This window comes from Scleropages formosus, chromosome 14, assembly GCF_900964775.1.
Source record: "Scleropages formosus chromosome 14, fSclFor1.1, whole genome shotgun sequence".
In the NCBI taxonomy this organism is placed as follows: domain Eukaryota; kingdom Metazoa; phylum Chordata; class Actinopteri; order Osteoglossiformes; family Osteoglossidae; genus Scleropages; species Scleropages formosus.
This window is the reverse complement of record NC_041819.1, coordinates 5380906-5402788: the sequence shown is the minus strand read 5'-3', so window position 1 is coordinate 5402788 and position 21883 is coordinate 5380906. Positions and strand designations below refer to the sequence as shown.

General features: G+C 39.3%; 1 protein-coding gene across 1 annotated transcript in view; it reads left to right on the top strand.

Annotated features, from left to right (window-relative positions):
• The first annotated feature begins 2421 nt into the window (after positions 1 to 2421).
• Positions 2422 to 21883, top strand: part of LOC108942215 (E3 ubiquitin-protein ligase Midline-1-like) — a 77319-nt gene continuing 57857 nt past the window's right edge. The window contains exon 1 of the mRNA XM_018765373.2: positions 2422 to 2597. The gene's annotated coding sequence lies outside the window, so the exon portion shown is untranslated. The remainder of the gene's footprint in view (positions 2598 to 21883) is intronic.

Genomic DNA, 21883 nt, shown 5'->3' with positions numbered 1-21883 from the left:
AAGGTCAACATAGAAGAGAAGGGCCTGCAACACGGTGGATCGACGCAATCACTGCAGCCATGGATGCCCCACTTTCAGGTCTTAACCGGTTGGTGGAAGAGTGGATGCTTTTCAGGATAACTTTCCATGGAGTCGCCATGAGTCAACGTCGACTCAACGGCACCTAGAAAGTAATCTTAATCTGAAATAAATGCACTCAGCCTGAACTAATTGTTTTGGCAATAGAGTATCTAATTAAGTAACTTTAAGTGAAATTTAAAGTCATTTTAAGTAGTTAAAATCATTTACAATTTATTTACAATTTACAATCATTTACAATCAGTTCAGCTCCTATTCACCTGTGTCAAGTTATGCAGTAACAGATAAACACATGAGCTTGAATATGTAATATGTAATAACACGACACAGGTAAATGGGAGCTGAACAGTAAAGAGGATCTGAGCCTGTTGCCTTTAATAAACCAATACAACATGTGCATGTACACGAATTGCATGCTAAATAGTGAAGCTGATATATTTTGACACTGCATCAAAGTGACACTATGTCATTGCCAGCAACAAAATTACACCCAGTGTTAGAGAAATTAAATCATTACAGGCTTGAGGACATTACGAAGGCCCTTAATATGTATGAACTCTTAAAGGATTTAATGTCAGATCTTTGTTTCAAACTGACAAAGATTCATTATACAAAGGATTTCTGTGGAAAATGGAAATATACGTATACGGAAATATACGATGGTGTAATGTGGGCCAGCAGCACGAGGCTGGGTTAGCTGAAGGACCTCTAAATGATTCCAGCCAGGCTCTGCTTTCTATTAATTAATGTTGCCGAGTTTTCTGCTTAGTACAAAATGGGACCGAGGACAGTTTGCAGAGGCAGCTTGTCAGAAGATGAGGATGATCCAGAGGAAGTGAAAGGAAAGCTCTCTATATTTCTTTTGATATTGTTTGGAACACCGAGTTCTTGAAATTAATGGCCATAACCTCAATTTATATTTATCGCTTACTTTAATGGCGACTGATTTTGAATACCTGCTTCACTGTGGTGTCAGTACCCTACGTATATGGTTGGCGCTTTTTCAAGGCGAATTACAATTTAAAAGTACTTAGTTAATGAATGCCTTATCAGTGCAGTTACAATAAACATTCCCGGCGAAATTTTGCAGCAGCATGTTTCATAGCTTCTTTGAAGTTCAAGCAGATATCTTTTTATGCGAACACTTCTGAAATGGATGTCAGCGCTTAAATTGAATCTGTTACCGATGACAGCAATTCTCTTTCATGTGTTTGATATCCTAACGGCATTATGGAGTCATGGTTTGGGTTAAGAACATCTTCTCAGTGCTTCCTGTCCATCTCAAAGCAGTCCATGTCTCAGTGCTCCATAATCAGTTCGGAAGGCCCTCAGCCTGTTTTCATTTCCACTTCCCATGTGTCTCTTGCTCAGCGCCATGGGGGATCATGGGACTGCAGTCCAGACTTGACAAACCTAGTGTCTCTTTAATTCAGTCATATTTCTGGTCCACTGAAGCAGCTATGGGAGATACCGATTCCCGTGGTGTAACTGCAGTATCCTCAAGGCACACACAATCACTACGTGATGGTGCAGACTGTGGGACTGAGCACATCACGCTGCTAAGATTTGAGCTCCTCTTTGCAGTGATGAACCCAGCTAGATATCCTCAATCCAGTAACTCAGAGAGCTCAAAACCAGAGTTCAATAGCACAAAATCACCCAAACAACCATGATAACTGGAGTGCACAATTGCTTTTACAGAAAATTTATAATGCAGCACTACTGCTTGACCGTATGTTTGGAGTTGGGTTCGAATCTGGCTCAGTCTGTATGTTGTAATGTTTTCCCCATGTCTGTGTAGCTTTCCCCTGTGCACTCAGGTTTCCTCACACTGTCCAAAGTGAATTGATTACTCAGATTAGTGCCAGTGTTGACTTTTTTCTCTGTATGATCTTCTCCTGATGTACTAGGGTTCTTTCCAGGGTGTTTCCTGGACAAGCAGCTATTGATAACGAATGGATGTAGAATTTAGAAAAACAAACACAGAAATCTCTCAGGTTTATGTTATAGAATACGAGGCACAGGCACCGCATGTTTACAGGTGTAAGTGCAGTCAGGGAATATGTCTTTTATTATGGAGTGGCAAGAGTTCTGTCCTCCTTATTGACAGGGGGATATTGAATGAGGCCAATAGGGAGTTTCATAGTCACATTGAGAAGAATGCAAAAAGATGGACAATCAACAGAGACATGCTTACAGGTAGACAGCAGGACGGTGTGTGTGTCAGAGCGCTGTGGGTTAAACATTCCTCTCACCTGCTTTCCTTCTTATTCGGAAATCTGCAGGGCAGATGACAGGGTGTGTGTGAGAGCAAGGGAGGTATGTGCACACACCCCTGTGAGGAGGAGTGAGCTGCCAGCTGGACGCCTCCAAGATTCCCGAATAACAGCGCCCAGGCGAAAAAACTACAGCTTCAAGTGCCTGACGGCCACGTTCCGCCGGAGGACCGCTGACGTCCCATCCATTATTCACACGTTGTGGGAGACGATAACGCAGAGACAGCAACGATGGGGAAAAAGGTAAGCGGAGAGTTGTTCTCAAAGTCGCGCTGAGTGGCTCTCCAGATGCCCGATTTGAGGAAATTCAAAGGAGAGGGGTTGCTGTGCATTCGTTGTTTTTCATTTTCCTGCCCCTCAGGATTTCCATACTCTGTTATCATCCTCTTTTCTCCTGTGCTGTCTGTGTCCATCCACTCATCTTTAGAGGAAGCAGACGTTTTACCGTGTAAACAGTCGGCAACCAGCTCCTCTCTGGGGTTTCCTGCTCCGTGGTAGAACCCATGTGTGAGATGTAATATTCATTGAAATTTTGCTTCCAACTGGTTCCTAAAAGCCCTTGTTAAGACAAAACTTCATCCTGGGTGATTTTGTTGATAATATAGTTAGTAATATTTCAATACCGCTATGAACTTCACAGTTACGATTTTTACAGTTTTCACACGTTGGCGTTGTGACTTTCACAGGCCTTGCTATTATTAATTGGAGTTTTATCAAAGCAACATATGTTTTAACCCTTTTAAACAGTACATAAATGAGGTTAGAACCACTTGCAAAGGCAGAAGCACAGGGCCTTTGCCTAGACATCAGGTTAGAAATCCATGTCTTCCATTGCCAAACCACCTGCTTTCCTACATAGTGAGTCTTGCTATACAAGAGTGGCATGTTGATAAACCTGTGAGACAACACACATGAATTGTTCAGCACCTCTATCATCAACACAGTCTCAAAACACCTACTGTGACATTACTTCATATTCATTGGAAGTGTGGCATAGTGCTTATTACTGCTGCCTTGCAATTGAAGGTCCCACGCTTGAATCCCTGCCCCTACAACAACACAACTGGCAAGGCTCATACCCTGAAAGACTCCAGTAAAAATGCCATACTGTATAAATGGGTAAATCACTGTCAATTTGGAGGAAAGCCTCAGCTAAATAAATAAATGATGATGAAACATATTAAAAATTTTTTGGTTAGCCATCTTTGCAGCTTTTTTGATTTGCCATGCAATTTATGGACTCTGACTGGATAATGAGGGCCCCCATCCAATCTTGTAATACCATTTTTGAATTAGCTTTGAGAAATGTGTTTGACATAGACTTTTGGTGGGCACCAGCAAGCCATCATCACATATTACAAAAAAGCACATCATACAGACGTCTTAACAGCTACTCGGTGTTATGTCTGGGGTTATGGAATTCATGAAAGGAAATTATTCAGGAGTTATTCAACTGAAGTGTGGGTCAGGAGTGTTGAGCCCCAGAGGAAAGAAATGTAAAGTGAGAGCAGGCAATTTCAAAAGTGAAATTGTTCAGGACTGGAGACGTGTGCAAACGTGCCCCGTCTCCCTATTACTGATGGGCGCCTTGAGCGCCTGACATGGCGGGATCTGTCAGGAGGAAACAGCTCTGCTGTATGCTGACACATATAATCTGTAACACATAACCACATCTGAGTGGTTCTTCTTTCATCGTGAAATGACTGAGGAAGTGGGACAAAATGTACCTTGACGAAAGATGAAGGCTTACTGTATCATCACATACAGTAACATACGCCAAGTTAACAATTAGCATGGTGCTTGGAGCAGCTGGTTATGTAGTGGTTTGAGCTGGTACTTTCAGACTCAAAGGTTGCTGGTTCAAATCCTATGTACAACTGTAATGCCAATTGTGGGTAGCTTAAGTTAATTCTGAGAAAAGTTTCAGATAAATGAATATTAGCGAAATGACAATTTCAGATGAATAAATGAATGTAGTTTGCTATTGGTTAAAAGTAAAAATTTAGTCTCAGCACATCCCTGTGATAAACTTATTCTCAAGTTATGTCAACATAGGTGCCTTTGGGGGTAGGGGGTCTTACTGGACATCAGGGAAAACATTCAAATTTTTAGCTCATCTTTTTGAGTCCCTCCCTTCATGAATTACATTTATAAAGTTGAAGGTTTTCAACATACTTTTGATATGAATGTTTCAGTACAGTACTCCATCTATGCATCACAGCCCAGGAACCCACAGCACTCTGTTACAACTCTTGCACAGGTTAGAAAAGAAATTCCTTATGAATAAGTTATGGTCATTGTAAGAGTGCTAAGATCTTTTCTCCATATGTTTGTGAAAAGAAATAACATACAGTATTTTTATTTAAAGAAACATGTTAAGCAGTGAGTGGGGTCACAGCAGGTTTGGCTGGGTCCTGCTCTCTGGTGGGTCTGGGGTTCGAGTCCTGCTTGGGGTGCTTCACAGCGGACTGGTATCCTGTCCTGGGTGTGTCCTCTCCCCCGTCAGCCATATGCCCTATGTTGCCGGGTTAGGCTCCGGTTCACCGTGACCCCACTTGGGACAAGCGGTTTGTGTGTGAGTGTGTGAGGAGTGCTTTATGTCATTCACTTTTAAAGTTATATTGATAAGTAGTTTTCGTAACTGGCACGCACTTTGAGGGGGATTTCTTCAAATCAGCTGCCACTATTTTACTTGCAAGTCGGTTCAAAGTATGTTATATATACTGTATGTTTGTTAGTAATTCAGTGTTCTGCTCTCTTCAGCTCTGTTAAACAATCTTTTAAAGTATACATTATTACAATTTATGTTCAAGAATTTATTGCTTGCTGTTTGTTAAGAAATTAATGATTTTTCTAATCAATGAATTTTATATTCAGCTGTTCAATAACTTTTTTTTTGATTGTAAGGTATATGGAAAACTTACTGTAAATCTAAATTAAAATAAAGTATCTCTCGTAGTCACTTTTTTTGACTACGTAAAAAGCTAAGTTTTTATTTCTGAGAGTTGTGCATAATTTCTTTCCCTAGAATTGTGCTTTGTATTCCGAAATATTTATTTCTTTATTTTTTTATTTTTTTATTTAATTATTTCAGTTTGACAAGGGGGTGCAGTGGCGCAGTGGGTTGGACCACAGTCCTGCTCTCCGGTGGGTCTGGGGTTCGAGTCCCGCTTGGGGTGCCTTGCGACGGACTGGCGTCCCGTCCTGGGTGTGTCCCCTCCCCCTCCAGCCTTACGCTCTGTGTTGCCGGGTAGGCTCCAGTTCCCCGTGACCCTGTATGGGACAAGCAGTTCTGAAAGTGTGTGTGTGTGTGTGTGTGTGTATTTCAGTTTGAGAATCAATACATGTTGAGAATGACAGAACAGACAGAGTTAAATCTCTTTCTCCAGCATGTTCAGTATTTATGGCTACGTTAGGTAACAATTATCATGTCACAGACAATGAAAATATTTGGTAAATTGTAAACTACTAAAAACTTACTCACAAATAGAAGTTTCATAACCTTGGGGAATTACCTCAAACTTTCCACTAAACCACTAATCACATATTATGGTCTTGCAGAGCGAACCTACTATTAGCAATAGCTTTGTAATTTATCATTAGCAGGTGGGTATTCTGTTGATATGTTACTTTGATTTTAAAAATTGTAGGGTTGTCTGTCACCCTCCATCAAAATTCAGGGATCTAGAGAAAAGACAAAATACCATATATTTAAAATATTTGATCTCTTGACACTTTTTTGTGGTTGTATTGGTGGAGGAGCAGGAGACCAAGCTTCTGAAAAAATATTGTGCTCTTACCCCACATTGCCTGAGCGTATTGGAACCATCTGCATTTTTGCCCTTCCTTTCCAGGGAGACTGTTCCATCACAGGAGTCTGATTGTCTCTGCTGAACTCCCATGTCTGTGGAAACAAAGGCGCCCAACATTTCCCCCTGATCCATACCAGACTGAAAGCTCAGATATTTTTTGTAAATGAAAGGCCAGGGCACTGTTTCCTTCTCCTTGAGATGCCAAAGTAATGAAGTCATTGTTCATGCACAAATATAAAACTGACTATATAATGCAAGTCGTCTGTAAAGAGCTTCAGAAACAGGATATTGGAGTGAAAATAGACACGGCGTGAATCGGCACCAGTTCTTGATCTACAAAGAATGGCCTCTCTAACCTCTCTGTTTGAAGTATCTCTGAATCTGTCTGCTAGATTTACAATAAAGAAACCCGTAAACCTATATATATATATATATATATATAGACACATTTTGTGTGTGTGTGTGTGTGTGTGTGTGTGTGTGTGTGAGAGAGAGAGAATGATTTTTAGACTAAAAGGCTCTTAAGTTTTTCTCCACTGTGCTGTGCAATTTTCAGGGCTCAGTGCCACTCCTGTGCTATATCACTGCCATTCAATTGTTGAAGAGATCACCCTGCATGCAAAGCATCTTTTCAGGGTCAAAATCAAGCCTGTGTTGTTGGGATAGAAATAGTCTTGGCTTTAACATATAAATTCATTTGAAGTATTTAAAAAGCTCAAAGGTAGAGAAGATGTACATCCAACCTAAGAGTTTATGACATGTGCACTATTGTGTGCACTTTAGTACAGATGGTGTTGAGCTATGGCATTTTATACTGTTTTCCTTTCACGGTGCAGTCCATTCATTCCTAAGTGGCTGTAACAGACATGAAATCAGTTTTAGCACCCACTTGTCAGACAGAATGAGAGGAAAAAAAAAACATCGGCTGAATAGGGTATTGTGGACTATAGTGAAAGTCTCACATGTGAAGATTAGATAGATAGATAGATAGATAGATAGATAGATAGACAGACAGACCTACGTTTAGGAAATAGGTAACTCACACAGTTAATCCTTGGTTCCAGACAAATATCAGCACTGTCCCTCACTGAATGACCATCAAGGAGGGTCATAGTACTCAAGTGACCCTATATATGTATAAGGCGATACAACTGCAAGTGTGTTGGTCTTTTTTCTGAGGTCACATATTCTGGGTATTCTAAGTGTATTCCATTTTCAAGGCAAGAAGAGCTCACCATTAATTTATTGATGCTATTTGATGTCACATTTTGCCTGGGTCCCTTCATACTAGACTTTACAACTGTTCTTACTCCAAGTAACAATGAAATGTTGAAGATGAGCACATTTCTCAATGTGTGTACAAATATGTCATGCACATAATGTGGAAGCACATAAGAGTTTGAAGACATTACTGAGTCATGTGGAGGAAAAACACTGCAGTACAGTTTCCTTTTTATTTAATACAATGATTTTTAGTCTCTCGGGGGTGTGGTGGTACAGTGGGTTTGGCCTGTGCCCATTCTCTGATGGGTCTGGGGTTTGAGTCCTGCTTGGGGTGCCTTGCAATGGACTGATGTTGTGTCCTGGGTGTGTCCCCTCCCTCCTCCAGCCTTGCACCCTGTGTTGCTGGGTTAGGCTCCGGCTCGCCGCGACCCCACTCAGGACAAGCAGTTTCAGTCAGTGTGTGTGTGTGTGTGTGTGTGTGTGTGATTATTAGTCAATGTACTATACCTCTGAGCAAAGAGTGTCCTTAATAAGAATGTTTACCACAACATGGGTATTGCAGATGCTCACATAATCAGTGTTAATCCAAGCATTGCATTTCCTTAAGGAATACTCATAATACACAAAATATCTAGTCCTGCCCCTATTTCTCTCTCAGAGATGACACTTTTGAAGCTTTACTGAAAGCCTTGACATTTATCTTTATTTACATTTAATATCAAAGTCGATTATTGCACCGTGAAATGCTCTGGACTTTGAATCTATGTGGATGATGTACAAATTGGCCTATCAGAGTACTTTTACATTAATATTAAATCAAAATTAATATTCAAACACTGGCACAATTTATCTAGGAAATTAGGAAATAAATTTAATAGGAGATATTATAATTTTAAATAATTTTGAACTACTGTACCAAAGTATTTTTTGTTCTCCCCTTCAGATGAATTCAGTGCACGTAAGATTTGTATCACTTAATAAGAGGATTACTTGTTCTTCGATAATTGCTGATCCACTGAACCACGTAGAGACAGAGGAGGACAGAGGCTGGATGTTAGGACACTGACATCTTCTTAGAGAAGCGTACCCTTGTGTGAAATGTCACGGTCACTGCTTCACTTGATGTTACTGGGCTTTACTCTTTTTAACAGTCCGACCAGACGTTATGGAATATATGATTTATCACCCATTAAAATGTATGTGAAGGGGTGCGGTGGCACAGCAGGTTTGGCTGGGTCCTGCTCTCTGGTGGGTTTGGGATTCGAGTCTTGCTTGGGGTGCCTTGGGACGGACTGGCATCCCGTCCTGGGTGTGTCCCTTCCACCTCCAGCCCTATGCCCTGTGTTGCGAGCTTAGGCTCTGATTCTCCACGACCCCGCTTGGGACAAGCGGTTTCAGCAAATGTGTGTGTGTCTGTAAAATGTATGTCCAGGAACAGACTATTTTTGTATAACTTATTTAATTTCTCTCTGATTCTGTTCTGAGGCCTCAAAGTGTACTGGAAATGGAAAGCAAGCAGAGAAAATGCCTGCAAAGATCCCGAGACATCCTGCTTCCATTACAGCTCAATCTGTACACCATTATCTTCTCTACAGGAATGAGGAGATAGCAATTTAACCGATGAGGTTTACCACAAACACTCTTGTACTTCTATTTAAGTCTTGTTCAGTGCTATTTTTAATGTACGCATTATATTTTTTCCAAAGTTTCCGTATCACACAGACACATGAAATAAAACAATACGGTACTTCTGTTCAAGAGCCGAACAAATGTTCATTCGAGCTCATTTTTAAAAATGTTCATTTGCTGAAGTCTTTGTCCAAGGCAAATTGCAGAATAAGGTATACAAAGCTACTTCCAATGATTTACCCCTTTTCATTGCTGGGCAATTTTTACTAAAAATTGTAAGTACCCACATCAAGGGTCATAGAAGAGGAGGTGTGAATTAAAACGTAGGTCTTTCATTTACAGCATGATTCCTGTAACCACTACCCCCCCCCGCTGCTCAGTTTTTCACTGAACATATTACAACACATTCTTGCTGTGTGTCTAGGTTTAAGTGAAACAAAAGAGGTTTCTGCATAAATATATCATTTAAATATGCAGTGTATACATTTTGAAATGTTATACTTGTATGGTGCATCCGGCGAAGTAATGAGACGAACACAAGGTTAGCGTGAATCCACAAAGGTTCATTTTCCTCAGCAAATGTCCCAATGCACCCTTTATAGGTACAATATCTCAACAATGACTGTATACAAACTTAAGACCTCCACTTGTGAACACAGCAGTCTTAACAGTAACACGTTTTCTTTCTCTTTCTTTCTCTGGATGAAGCAACTACAGTATACACATCAGGCTCCACCCTCAGCCACTCCAGTGGCCAATAAAAATGAACAAATATCCACTTTATATTTAGTAATAATGTAAAGAACAGATCAAACAGAATAACAGATCAAAAACAACTTTTTACAAAGTATTTCATTCTTTCTTTAAATTGGGTAACTGAAAACAATGCATGTTTTTTTACCATGCATGTTCAAACGGACTCTTTCTGATAGTACTGTGATAGCTTGGCTATTGTGTTAAAAAGAAAAAATAAAAAAATTATCTAGCCATTGGGGGTGCGGTGGCGCAGTGGGTTGGACCTCAGTCTTACTCTCCGGTGGGTTTGGGGTTCGAGTCCCGCTTGGGGTGCCTTGTGACGGACTGGCGTCCCGTCCTGGGTGTGTCCCCTTCCCCCTCCGGCCTTACGCCCTGTGTTGCCGGGTAGGCTCCGGTTCCCCGTGACCCCGTAAGGGACGAGCGGTTCTGAAAATGTGTGTGTATATAGACATTTTCCAAGTTACAATATGCATATTATTAGCACTACACATTCCATAATCTTTGCTTCACTTTTACATATTCTTAAAAACAACCAAACTTTTTATACGTGCAAAGCCACTGCTACCTTACAACTTGTTTGCTGAAAAAAAATCTTAACTCTGTGTTATCTCTGGCTGATGTCAGACTAGTGTTGGAATCTGACACTAAAATTAAGCTGAAACTTATCCTCAGGGTTGTCAACTACTGCAATGGATGATTTGCCATAAATGTAATGTGAACATGTTGTATGCCTAAGGTTTGCATCTCTTGCATTGTACTTTTCCAGAAGACCCGTATATGTCCAAGCCCTCTGCGATGCAGCTCCTGGGCACATTGTGGAGAAAGTCTGTGTGTACCGCTTGAAATCGTGTTCCTCCTCTTAATTTTTTCATGAATATGCATTTTGCTGTGTTATTGTCTTCATGAAAATATAATGGCAATTATTACATAGCAGCACTCTGCAAAGATTTGTTACATCGAAATAGGTTGCTATGTGCCTAATGGGTTTGTACCAATTAGTGCCGTGGAAATATGTGCCTCTTGTAAAAAGCCAGAAATCAATCTTACGTAAGACACTCTGGAATGGGTTGAAGTTTTTGCCATTAAAATCACTTTATTTCATTGCATTGTGTTTTTAAAACTCAAAATATTTCAGTACAGTGGGATTATACACATTTCCAGTTAAACAATATAGTTATCAGCATTCAGTGAGACACAAACACCCCGTACACACAGAAGTAAAAATAGTAATTGACATTTATTTACTAATGAGTGAAATGTATATTTTTATGAGTATTCAGAAAGCTGTATTTCCAGTGTCTCTTTCCAAATGAAAACTTTGCTTTGAGATCTCAATCTTGCAACATCAACATTAATTCCCAGATACTCAGGCAGCAAAAATTAAAGTAGTAAAACAAAACATGTTTCATAAAAGTTAGACAGATGAAAGATAAAGATAAATAAATGTCAAAGATAAATAATGAACTGTAATTCAAAGGGTATCTCTTAGAAATGCCAAAACCTTATTGTATTTGCAGATAATAATTTAGTGTTACCAGTGAAAGCCCAGAGGCTTTTCATGAAGAAAGGTTATTTAACTGAAAAAAAAAAAAAACCATTTGTAAAGAAACCAGGATTGTCTAATAGGAAAAACGTCATTTGTTTTTACTGGGCAGTCCGTTTTTTTGTCAATAAGCATTTATGTTGTTAAAACATTTTCCTCTGAGTTTTATTAGCTGTTGACATTTATTCATTTAGGAAACTTGCCAAACATCTTTTAATTCAGTGATGGGTGTAAATAGCTGTCTGAATATTATGCAAAATAAATGATAATACTTAGTATCGTGATGATGTGTTATTCCAGCTTGACACAAACTGCCTGAAAATACAGAACCTGCACACATTAAATCAAGGGTCTGCTCAAATCACATTATTTGTAAAATTAAAAATAACAAAACTCAAATGCTGTACAGTATGTACCAATATGTAACTCTGATGCTGATGTCACTCAACTTTCATAAAGAAATTCTTCTTATTCATGTCATGTCTTTGGCGAGACAATGTCATTTTGACAGTTTCCAAGGAACTCTTTTCAAGATGTACAGCTCCTTGACGAATGAGATGAAGTGAAATTACTTCTTTCTCTGGTAAGATAGTCTCTCATGCACATTTCCATACATTTCATATTTTTCACATGCTTTGCTCACCTGGAACATAAAATCCCGAGAGTTTCCAATGCAAAATCTCATAGAAGTTTTGGCTGGGGCTCCTTGACACTGAATCGTAGAATGAATTGTGTTCTGATTTAGTAATCAAAGGCAGTCAGCCTCTGGTCAGTTGATCAAATTAATGACCAAAGGGCAATCAGCCTACTGCACTTCAACATTTTTCTTTCAGAAGTATATATGAAAGCAGCATGCGGTGTAATCTTTGGAGAATAAGTAATCTACACCCCATGTATAAAACTATTTTTACAGCAAAAATTTTACTTCTGAAAACTACCTGTGCCAGCGGGCTTCTAAATGTAAATGAATTATAATGAATCTGACATTATTTGCAAATCATTTGCATTATCCATCACTCAACTGGCACAATAGCCCCAATCACCAAACAATGCATGCATTAAATGTCCAAGAATAAGTATAACTTAGACATAATTTTATTTTTTAAATGTAATTTGTGTTGTAAGGGAATCTTCATGCAGAATGAAAAATGCCATGGAGTTAATAAAAGCACTAACTAGATGTTTCACAAGGAAAACGGATGGAAAGCAGAACAGTGAAGGACTGTGAAAGAACTAAAGTTAACATATGATGTCATTTCCCACAAATTTTATGTACATGCAGCACACTCCCGTTCAAACCCTAGTAACTGAGTTTCTTGGTAATGGCTGAGGTGTATAGTTACAGTAAATGTGGACTTTCAGTTCTGCTCAAAGTCTGTTTCCAAAACAAACTGGCTGTCCACACTTTCTAAGAAACATACCGCACCACAATTTGTTACGCAGTAACTTGTGCTCAATGGAAAAGTGATGAAGTGCACTTCGGAAACCGCAGTGAGAAACTTTGCTCAGACAGCCTGAAACTCGCCCAGGCAGGACTTCCTGAATGCTGGTCATCCAACAGGTTTCTTTTGGCCTCAGAGCAGATTTCAGATCAGACAAAACAGATAGCTTGGCCCATGTTGGAGAAGATCATATTTTAAGATATTACACTAAAGTCCAGCTTCTGGAACCCTACAAGTTCTCACATCACTCAGAACAAAGATTGCACTATGTATGTACTGTATGTCACAAATCAATGTGATACAAAGAGAAGCCAGTTTTGAAATGTGTCTGCAAAAACTTTTGTATAACAAATGAGGGTTTGCAGGGGATGTCTGGTAGTGTAGTGATGAGAGCTACTGCCTTTGTACCCAGGGGTTGCAGGTTTAATACTGACCTCTGCCTGTAGCAAGTACTTACCCTAAATTGCTCCAGTAAAATTAGCTGACTTTATAAATGGGTAAATGTAAGCATGTGATAATTCCAACCTTAACATTATAAGTTGCCTTGGAGAAATGTGTCCGGTAAATGCATGGGGCAGTTATCACAAATGAAATGCTAGTTTTTAAATATTGTTACAATTTTGACTGTTACTGCCAAGGTGGCACAATGGTGCAGCAGGTAGCATCGGTGTCTGACAGCTGCTGGCCTGTGGTTTGTCTCCGTGGTTCACTGAGTTTCCTCCAGGTGCTCCAGTTTCCTTCCACAGTCCAAAGACATATGATTCTGTGTTTGTGTGGTTGTCCTGCCATGTACTGGTATCCCACTCATGCTGGGCCCTGCTTCACACCCTATGCTTCGAGAGTAGACTCTGGAGGACAATGAGCCTGCAATAAACAAGCAGTTACTGACAATAGATTGGCTATTGTCACTTGGAAATATGAAAACCCCACTGTATGAAATTGCAAGAAGTCAGATATGGGAATTAAAGGTTGAATTTAAACTATGAAATACTTGAAGCAAGCTTGAAACATTGCAAAACATTGCTATTTATTTGTAGATGGTGATTTATTATTATTATTATTATTGTTATTATTATTATTAGTAGTAGTAGTAGCAGTAGCAGTAGTACAGACACCTGCTTTCAGATTATATGCCTTTATGAATAAATTCAGAAAGTGGTAATAGAAATGCTAATTATTGCTGGATGATGATTTACTTCATGTATCTGGGCCCATTTGCATTACACAATGACAGCTGCTTCCTTTTCTTTTGCAGAATTTGAGTATCAATCTGCAATGAGCCACTCACTCTTTTTCAGTGACATTTAATGGAAACCTCAGCTGCAAACTGCTTCTGAAGAGATTTCCTCCAGGATTGCGGTTGCTGCTGACATGATTCTTGTATGTGAAATAGTTTTCTCAGTTCACATCTGCAGATGAGGTCTGCGAATGGAAAAATGCATTTGAATGAAAACCAATGCTTTTCACGTCAATGGCTCCAGGTAGAACTAATTCACAGGGTGCACATATTTATAAAAACTGTAAAGCATCTCTTCTAACTCTGTCCAATACCAGAATAAAATGGCTTAAGTAAAGAAATTTTAGTGTAACACCGTGGTCAATAAAAATAAGTTGAAATAAATGATCCTTGATGCATATTGGCATTTTTCCAGAGCAGTTTCGGTTAAGGGGTGTGTTGAAGTTTGTACTTGGAAGTCTTGCATATGTGATTGTTTTAGATTATGTTTCAGTTACAAGCTCTGTAACCATTCCTCTAAATCTTGTGTTGCAAAATTGTCCTTTGGCAGACAATCAAAAACTAAGAAGTTCTGCATGAACTCATTCACTCAGAATACTCTCAACAGTACTAATGCTCACAGTGATATTCATTCACTTTGTAAGAACTCCTGTTTTGCTCTTACAGAGCTGCTTTAACAACATGTTTCAGTAGCTTTATGACCAAATCTGACCAATGTGGGACTCCACAGCACTAATACTAACAAAGCATTGAAGATTACTAGTGTAAGGTTACTTGTACAGCATTTTAAGGCTACAAAGACTGCATTCCTACTTCAATCACAATCTAGTGTTCTTCTGACATGAATGATTGAGTTTATCCCTATTCTGTCCTATTTTGTGCTCATAAATTATTAGAAAACTGCTCCAGGCAAGCAATTTAAGGATACCAAAAGGCAATGAAACAAAAAAAAAATAATTAGCAATTACTGTTAATGTTGAGAATTTTTACAGTATTGTTTTTTTTAATCCTAAATAAACACTTTGGTCTATATCACTGCTGACACATTCCAGTACTATAAAAAGGATGAAATATGTAACATACAATCAACAAATTAAACAAGTACCAGTGTTTGACAGAAGGCACAAAAAATTTTGTATTTGCAATAATTATTTCTTCCAGAGGGGGTGTGGTGGCAGGGAGGCGCAATGGGTTGGACCGGGTCCAACCAGTGGGTCTGGGGTTTGAGCCCAACTGGGGGTGCCTTGCGACGGACTGGCGTCCCGTCGTGGGTGTGTCCCCTCCCCCTCCGGCCCTACGCCCTGTGTTGCCGGGTAGGCTCCGGTTCCCCACAACCCTGTATGGAACAAGTGGTTCAGAAAATGTGTGTGTGTATGTATTTCTCCCAGTTGAATAGGTATGTGCTGACAGGCAGAGCAGTTGACAGTTTAAGGTAAAGAGTATAAACCTAGAGAGCTAGTAGTGCTGTGGCTAGGGGTGCTGTTTTTGGACCCAAAGGTTGTAGGTTCAAAACCCACCTCCAGCTGTAATAACCTTGATCAAGGTACTTACCCTAAAGTTGTTCTAGTATTCTTACCCAGCTGTAGAAATGGGCAAACAATTGTAAGTTACTTTGGAAAAAAGCATTAGCTAAGTAAACAAGTGTATGTAAATGTATATACCACATTAGATGAAGACAAGACATATCAGAGTAAAAGTCTCTCCTATCTACCAAAATAATATGTAACACATTGAAAACATCTAAGTGGCATTTTTACCATAGCAATCATGAGAAAAAATCAGCTTGGACTTTGTTAAAGTGTTTGATGATTTCTGGCTGTCTGTAAAAGAACTGAGAAAGTGAGAATTGTAAAAATCTTTCATGTATTTGGATGTTAATGTGCCATCAAGATGAGGACTTTGCCAAGGCTCCAGATATCGTCTAACTAAAGGTAATCTGTTATATAAAAGAGATCATGACCATTTTGGAAGTTTTAATGAATGTTATGTTTTCAAATTCAAATACTTCAGCATTCTGGAACTTAACCTTAGATGTTCTGTTTTACTTTGCTCCCTAGAAACGAAGAGCATAACAATAGAGGGATTTGGGAACTTTCCTAAATGGGCAGAAGGATTAGAACCTGGGACCTCTTGACCTGCAGTCAGAATTCTAACAACCCTTTATGTAAAGGCTGGAGAAGCAGTTCTCTGGAGAAAGGCTGGTGAAATGCACAATAGCATGATCATACGTACAAGTTGCTTACGTAAAATGGTGAAAATGTATTTTTTGTAGTCAAAAAGATATGTTCAGATTGCAGTTTTAGCACATTTCCAATTTGTCTAGCTGGAGTTTTCAGAATTAATGACGGATAATAAACTTTGTTCATGTCACAACTGCAGGACTACTCCCTCAGGCTCCCTTCATAGAGAAAACTTTTTTAATTTCAAAATGTCTTCATGCATTCACCATATGTGAAAAATTTACTGATGTGTTCTGCTATAGAACACCCTACCTTCCTCATTCCTCTTCTTCAGATTACACAAAATCCACCTTTTTTAATTCCTGAAAACATGACATGAAATGATGTGAAAAGTGTAGAGGAGCGAAGTGTGGACTGTGCGCACATGACAGGAGCACATGGCACTTTACAGTTGTGCCTTCAGATGAACTCAATGGCACCTCAAGGCTGGGGTGCTCTGAACATCTGTGTGGCACGATGGAGAGCCAGCTGCTCACACTGGGTGCCTCGCCAGGCCTCAGCTTCGCCGTCTGCCAGGGCGGATGATTCGGAATGGGTGGCTAACCACGAGGACGTCCCTACATGGCAGATTAGCCCAGATCCCTCTGATGCAGCTTCATCCAATATGTTGGTTGCTCGTTTTTCATGAGAATGATTCTCTGTGACAGAGAAGGGGCACTGGCTTCGACAAGACAACAAGATCTATCCAATACATAATTCTTGTTTGGAGTGCATGTTGTAGGATCTATCAAAAATGACAAATGAATGGCAAGCATTTAGACTATGTTTCTTTTTTGAGAAGTTAACAAGGTCTGTTCCTTTCTTTAATGTTGTTCTTACTTTAATGACTTTAATGTAATAACTTCAATTTAAACACCCCTTCAGTTTTCGATGTTTGCGCATAAGAACGAGACGTGAAGATCGTAAGTTGAAATATTGTGTGGGTACGTACTTTAATCCTTTTTTATGTTTTTGAATCTGGCAACCAAGATTTAAAAAAAAGGCTTATGTCTGCATTTTGCAACTTGTTAATATTACGATGTGAACATTTTCCACGGATTACTTCACATGATCATGTTAATACTGCTAACACTTTGGCTAGGGCTTTTTGGAAATGCCACCTCTTAAAAATAACCACCTTCACTGATGTGGTGAAGAAGAATTTTTGTGAAACATCCTGCTGTGATGCTGCCAGTGACAAACACTTTCAACTTTAAGTCAAACATATTTACAGAGAAAGCAAAACAACTTCGTCAGCAAGATGCAGTAATAAATTCTGTGAATCTGATAATAATGTTACTGCATATAAATGATGCTGCTCTTTATATAATTCACTGCTTTATTTCTTTAAACGCTGTGCTCCTATGCACGCTTCTTTTTATAACATAACAAAGCTTAAACTAAAGTTCCAAAAGGCTTTGCCAGGTACCATGAAATTTGCAGGTAGGTTAGCGATTAATGATGTAGTGTAGTGGTTTGTAAGCTGCTAGTTCAAGCCCCACTTCTGACTACTTCAGTAATTCCCGTGAGTGAGGTACTTTCTTACCGTACTGGAACCTGCCTTGGGAAAAAGCATTTTATTGTTTTATAGCACATATCTCATTTGATTAGAGGTGCTGTATATAGAGAGATATGAAAATTTATTAAACATATGAAAAGATATATTTCCCTTATGGCAGTCAAATGATAACAGATTTTTTATTTTTTTAATTATTTTTTTTAAACTGCTCTTTGTGAAAAGCTAATTTTCCACAAAACCCTTGATAGTAACGTTGGATGTGTGGATGAGCCGCTGTAACAATCTGGTGTTTGATGCTCCGTGTGGTCAGGTGCTGCTATACTTCCCTGCATCTCGTGGATTCCCGACTTGCAGCTCACTGAAGCATAAGTGAGCAGTACAAAGGATTCTGTTCCTCTGGCACTGTGCACTGCACCTGGTGTGTGGCAGAAAAATGTGCTAAAAGCATGTGTGCACAAAATATGGAGAGATCAGCCCAAAGTATGTTTCAAGTCATACAGTATGTAAGACTTGCTTCATGAGTGCCTTCTGATTCCTTAAGAGTTTTGAGTGATTTTTTTAACTAGTCTCCTCCTTCTTCTTCTTCTTCTTCTTCATAATTGTCATCCTATTGTTTAGTTGCACGCATTTGAACGTTTGTACACATGTTCTCATATGTAATGTTTTCATTCATGAGAAGTGGAAGATATTAGTTCTGTCTGTATAGCAAAGTCTGTGCGGTGGAGGAAAACAGCTCCTTGCCCCAAAGGTTTCTGGTATTTGAGTGTTAGCCACACACATTCTGACCATGAACCTGCCTCATGTGCTCTAATTCCATACAGACATCCATCCACATGTCTGCTGCAAACCACAGTGAACAACACATCCATGCCTTTGGGCAACACATGAATCGGGAGCTTTTCCTGCAGAGACCTTCACACACTTTAAAGCGCTAGCATACATTTTTATCCATCAAACTGTTGATTCGTAGAGGAAATTAAACTGTATCTCTCTCTTTATTTATTCTTTTCTAGGCTATTCCCTCTAGTTTTAGACTTGTGGAGATGAGCCAGAGCCAGATCCTTGCAGTGTTGTGTATCTGACGTTTTGCCATACCGTTTCTTCAGTTTTGCTCTCAAAACAAGGGCGTGCTGTTATTTCGCACACCGGTAGATGTCGGAGAGAACGCTGTCCGGTCCTCCATTCTGAACCCATGCCAAATTCATCTCAAGTGAAATAACTGATTTCCACTGGCCTAGAATCAAGGACCTGCTGAGTTGTTAAGAATCTGGAATTTGTGTCATTATACGGGACTTAATTAGAAAACATACAAAACTAGCCATGCAGAACTGTGTGAAATTTCACAGACAATGAAAACACGCAGATATCTGTGCATCTCTCTTTCTGTAGAGCCATGAAGATTAAATGTATCTTTGTGGATTACTTTTCTCATATGATTACAGTAGTTTACAGTGGTCTGCAGACAGAGCAGCACATAACAGTCAACATTTAGTGAACTACATACTGTGCATTAAGAGAATGCTTTAAATCTTTCATTTTATCTTGCATCATAACCTCCTATAGTATTCGTGCAGAATATATTGAGTTGCGCTACTCCTTGTTTTTAATGTTTCAGTCACAAACAAAAGCTCTTTCTTCTCCAAATGATCCTTTTGGTCCTACAGGCCTGGATGAAGGCGTAAATATTTCCAAGGCAAGAGGTATCAGAGGGGTCACTTCATCCCCTCCGGGTCACATATGCAGCATGCCTGTAGTGCAGGACTACAATGCAATAAGACAACTTTGTTTTTTAATTTACTCTCCACTCTAAGATATCTCTAGGCTGAAACAATTTGTCTCGTTCAGCAGCAGAGATTGATTGATCAAATATGCAAAGGAGCGATTAGATGAACATAGCCTGATAGTTCAAATGAGTTTTCTTTGCTCGTTCTACTATATTTTTTATTCTGCAACTATATCAGTTCTAAAAAATAAATAAATCTTAGTTCTATTCTGAGTGTGATCTGCGTTTGAAAAATAACCTTTGTAACAGTGAACAGAAATAATCTCCTTTCTGCAATATTTGTTAAAGCCTCACTGCGTTTTCTGGCCATTAATCAGAGAGCAGAAGGTTCTGCTAGCGAACACTACAGCACTAATTTTTTCATGATCAGATTGCTCTTCTATTGTGTTTTTCTTTTTCTTTCTTTTTTTTTCTTTTCGTACTCCTGGCTCCAGCACAATCTAGTTTCGGTTATCTCATTACTTCCCTAGATCAGCAGAATTGCCCAAAGGACACTGAAGCCAGGAATAAATCAACATCTGCACATTGTATATAAAAAAGTCAGTGTTAAAAACAAATGAAGAAATTACTGAGAGTGGTGCAATGACAAATCCAAAGAAGTAATGACTAGATAAAGTTGAACAAATGACCAGATAAAGTTTAAAAACAGTGTCTTGTATTATCCATTAATGCTTTCGCTCTCTTGTTTTGCACACTGAATCCCAAAGTGCTGTTACTGTGCTCTTGACATGGTATTCTTTCATTAAATGCCATAGTGTTTTGGCAGGGTGTTGCTGTATCTTGCAAGTTTCAACCATCCATTAATAGCCAGAAGGAACTGGAAAAGCTGGTGAGCTGCTCATGGACCATAACCGTTTTGAATGTGTAATTACTGCCTTCAGCGTGTCAGCAATGACACGTTATGAATAACATACATTTTGGCATGAAATATAGTTGCAGAAATTTTGTGATATGTACTTGTTCAGAGTATATCTGTGTATTGTGTAATATTTCTGAGTACTTGGCCGGATCCTGCTCTCTGGTAGGTCTAGAGTTTGAGTCCCGCTTGGGGTGCCTTGTGATGGACTGGTGTCTTAGCCTGGGTATTGCCCCTCCCTTTCCAGCCTTGCGTTCTGTGTTGCCGGGTTAGGCTCCAGTTTGCTGTGACCCCACTTGGGACAAGCGGTTTCAGCCCAGGTTTAATACATTGTGAATCAACAAGTATTTTTGCTGTTTGATTTATTATTAAAGACTCTTTAACTCTTCCTCTATTTGCAAACTCTTGAGACTGCATATAATACAATGTAATTGAATAAATGTCTGAAGTAACAGAAATTCTTGAACATAAGTGCAGTAGCACAAAACTTTGTTTGAGTATGTTTAAATTTATAAACTTTATACATTTGTTTATTTATTTAGTTAAATGCGGCTGTACTATAAAATAAAATCAAAGGTATTACATGATAACATCAAAAGCAATGGTGATTAATATTAACAAAATTTCTGAATTTCATTAGACCCTAGTGTATATTTATATTCCTCCTATGTACTTTGTACTCCAAGAGTTTTATGTTAAGATGGTGACTATGATGTCCTAGTTTTGAAGTTAAATATTAAACTGGGCTCAGTTAATTATGTATACATTATCTTGCATAATGTAAAGTGAGACAACTTAAAATGAATGGATGATTAAAGGAAAACAGGTTAAAAATTTCCAAAGCACTGGAACGTTGAGTTCCACAGACTTTTAATTTAACTTATGCTCTACAGAGACTTGAAACCTATTCATAGTTCCACAAATAATGAGTGCATGGTAATTATTGCCTTTGCTTGCCTTCTATTACATGCCAGCCAGAGTGGGAGTTATCAGTCTGTTTTCATTAGACGTCTTTGCACATCTTGTCACTTTAATTTTGTTGAAATTTACCATTTATTTCAAGCTTTGCCTTTTTTTTTCAGGAGGACTTAACTTGGGCAGTATTCTTTCAGGCGGGTGTGTTCTGGTTTGCTCTGTCTCCTGAGCAAGGGTAGGGCAGGTCTCAGTTCTGGTGTCCTGATGCTGGCAAAGTCCGAAAGCAATGGATCTGCCCAGGGGTTCTGCACACAGACTGGGCCCATTCCAGGTCATCTCCCCTGTGCAGCCCCTCGCAGCTGACGCAGCCTGCTGTTTGTGTAATTCATTCCAGCTAATTACGGAGCGGTCCAGAGGTCGGTATATTCGAGGTCACTTTTGGCTAGAAGGCGTAGAGGACGAGTGAAAGTGGACTGCCTCCCTTTAAACTCTACAGCAAGGACAGGGGCCACGCTGTGGGGCAACTGTTCTTCGTGGAGCTTTTTACGTGGACCCTAATCGCAATAAAGTGGAAACATTTTTGCAATGCACTCA